The following is a 3,541-nucleotide window of genomic DNA, read 5'->3' as shown; positions in this document are numbered from 1 at the left end:
TAGAGGTCTGCAAATATTTAAAGTTATCACACCTCCAATTGATAATATTTCCATTGAAAAATTACCCAGAAACTTTTAAAGTGAGGTCTATACAAGTCTATTTATAAAATTTCCAGAAGTGACAACTGTGATAAATCTATATGCATGCTGTGGTCAACTGCAATTGTCATGTTAGAAATACTAAAATGGAAAGTTAGTCCAAAATCTCTCCTTGACTCTAACACAAGTCTAAAAATCCAACAAAGCACTGTTCTTACAGAGAATCACACAGCGCTCGCCTTCCCCTTAACTAGCCAAGATGAAATCCATGTTACAGGGAACACTTTTCACGACATCCACATACTGCAGGACAAATAAGCTCACGATAAAACTAAGAAAAAAGAAAGTCACCTGGTTCTCTAAACAGATTCAGCTGGATTCGCTGGGTTTTATATTCTCGACCCCTGGCTTCAAAACTTGTTTCAAGATCTAAGAGGTGTTTTTCGTTTTCCCTGATAACTGCTTTTGTTGCAATCAGTTCAAGTGTCCTGTACAGACTCTGAAGGACTACTAGGCAGCTATTGTCATGTTTGATGATCCCACAAATCTCCTGAAGCAGGAGAAATTAATCCAAGTCCAACCACAGACTATGTTCTCTAAGCAACTTCCTGTTCAGAAAAATACTCGGCATGGCGAAAATCCGAAGGGACTGATTAAGACCCTGTGGCCTAACTTGTTTGCTTTTGGCCAAATCAAGGGGACTGAGGAAGAGAAAAGCAGCCCCTGGCATCCAGGAGCTGGCCTGGCACGCACAGCTGGGCATTGGTGTCCCTCAGCTGAACCTAAACCACTTCAACTTCAGGCCAGGCTACTATGATCATGGCAGATAAGTCAAAAGCAAGACCACTTTGTAATCATGTCTGAACACGGGTAGATATTAGCATTGTCCAAGCCACAATTTTTCTCCTGCAGAATCAGTTTATAAATATTCACTAATTATTGTTTATTTTTCTTTCCAAATGAGGTAGGAGTGCTGTGATGAACAAGTGCAGTTGGGCTTGATTTTCTCTCATGACAACAGTGTGGGGTAGAAGCCCTGGAAAGGAAGCTTGTGGGGAGTTCCCGGTTGGTCCGTCTGTCGTAACTACAGGCCGCTGAGAGTGGGGTTAAGTGACCAGGTGACAGGCTAATCCCAACAGTCCTCCTGTTTCCTGTTTGGAAGCATGAGGATCAGGTCTTAGGAGAAATACTATAGGAACGAAGAGAGAAGCGAATCATATTGTTTTATCCCTATTGACCCAGAACCAGGGAAAATGAATTTTGCTCCACTTCCGAGAGAAAAGTTTGCCAGTCTGTCAGCAGAGCTCTAGGTAACGTGATCCTTGACCTGGGCTTTTATATGAAAGTGCTGATTGAAGAGCTTACTCTTCGTTAGTTTTGGGGTTTTCCAGGAAGATAGTTATGGCCTTGAAGTCTCTCTGAAAGATTAACTGAACAAAAAGAAAGAAAGAAAAACTGAGAAAAGGACCTAATAGCCAGAGAGAAGGTAATTATTTGATTTTATAGGAGTCTAACATAATCTGCATATTGTCCCTAAAAATAAGAACTCTACATTCAAATGCCATCTACCTCTTTCCTCGGCGTTGAAACTCTGTTCAGGAAAAGGTTTATCAAGCTAGAATTATGAAAACTGCCTGTTTTACTTTCTCACATTGTTACCTAGAGATCCCCCCTATTTAAGGGGGAAGAATAGGACTCATGTTATATAGCAAGCGATAACAAAATAAATGGTAATAAAATGTGTGGAGACAAGAGACGTATCTTAGGTCTCTCTTATCTCTACGAGGCTGAGTGAGTAATCTTAGCTCAAAAAGGGGCCTCTGGGGGCAGCTGTCTGCAGATGGTGTCTCCACTATGAGTCTGTGAGATGGAAGCAGGGGTAGGAACGCTCAGCATGTTTTACACGCTCCTGTCTTTTCTCTGTGTCTCCGTACAGTCTCCTATAGTGGGGCTTCTAAAACTTCTTTTCACCATGCAGTTTGCTGGAGGTAAATCACAAAGCCGGTCTTGTTCTATTTCCGTTCCTGACTGAGAAGTTAGAAAACCAGCATTGTCGTGGTCTTAAAAAGGAATTGGAGTCACTCAGTATTTAAATAAGTTAATGAGTCCAGTGTACCATCTCAAACATTCTCTAATCAGTTCTAGAAAATTTCAGGAATCTTCTGGTAAACTTCAATATTAATATCATTAATCTGCTTTAAAATCTAAAAGAACTAATGTTCCTTCCTGTGAAATAAGATTGGGCTTCTAAGCCTGAAATGTGTGCACGTACACGTGGGTGCACACACACACGCACACACGAATTTCTATGGCATTTCTGTGAGTAGGAGAGAAATTTGGGTTATTTCCCTTAGATAATAAATTAGCCGATTTGTAACAGAATGGCTATGATACTTTTATGATATTTTCCTACTAAAAATATTTCTGAAGTTGCTAAACCAGGCTTCCAATAGAAATATGCACCCTGTTTGGTTACTTTTATTGATGTTTAGAACTACTGCTGGAAAACTGACAGCAGCATGCCTGTGATTTCTTTGAACACGTATGTTAAAAGTAAACTAAAGATCTCAATAAATATGCATACCATTCTCTATAGACAAATATTTATATCTGTTTTTCAGCATCCTCAGGTGGGAATAAAATCACCTCATACATATACATCTGATTTAGTAATTTACTTCTTACATTCAAAGAAACCCTTGGGAATACAAGTCTTTGAAATATCAATGTTAAAATTGTTTTTAGGTAGGTTGAATTCTGGACTTCAGTTGGACTTCAGTTATTCAGAGGCACTCACTCAATGGAAATCAGTTAAACAGCCTCAGAATCTTGGCCATTTGGGGGCATATAATGTGCTTTAGAATAAATCATCCTATTTTCCTGATGCATTCATTATCTTTAATATTTTTTAATTAATCATTTTTTTTTTAAACAGAGATGAGGTCTTGCTCTGTAGCCCAGGCTGGAGTGCAGTGGTGCAATCACAGCATATTGCAGCTTTGAATTCCTGGGTTCCCACCTCAGTCTCTCAAGTCGCTGGGACTACAGGTGCACTCCACTGTGCCCTTCATCTTTTACTTACAATAAAAGACATACATGAGTAAAAGGTGCACCGCTGACTGATGGACAGTACGAGGCTTAGGGGCTCTGGCCCTAAGCAGTCAAAAATCCACATATAACTTGTGGCTCCCCAAAATTTTAACTACTAATAGCCTATTGCTGGCCTTACTGATAACATACACACTTAATTAACGCCTATTTTGTATGCTATATGTATTATACAGTGTATTCTTAGGGTGACGTAAGCTAGAGAATAGAAAAAGTTATTAAGAAAATCATAAGGAAGAGGAACTATATGTACTCCTCATTAAGTGGATATGGATCATCGTAAAGGTCTTCATCCTTGTCATCTTCACCTGGCGTAGGCTGAGGGGGAGGAGGAAGAAGAAAGGTTGGTCTTGCTGTCTCAGAGATGGCAGAAACAGAAGAAAATTTGCATATA

The sequence above is a fragment of the Chlorocebus sabaeus genome, chromosome 3, assembly GCF_047675955.1.
Source record: "Chlorocebus sabaeus isolate Y175 chromosome 3, mChlSab1.0.hap1, whole genome shotgun sequence".
Lineage (NCBI taxonomy): Eukaryota > Metazoa > Chordata > Mammalia > Primates > Cercopithecidae > Chlorocebus > Chlorocebus sabaeus.
This window is presented reverse-complemented; position numbering follows the sequence as displayed.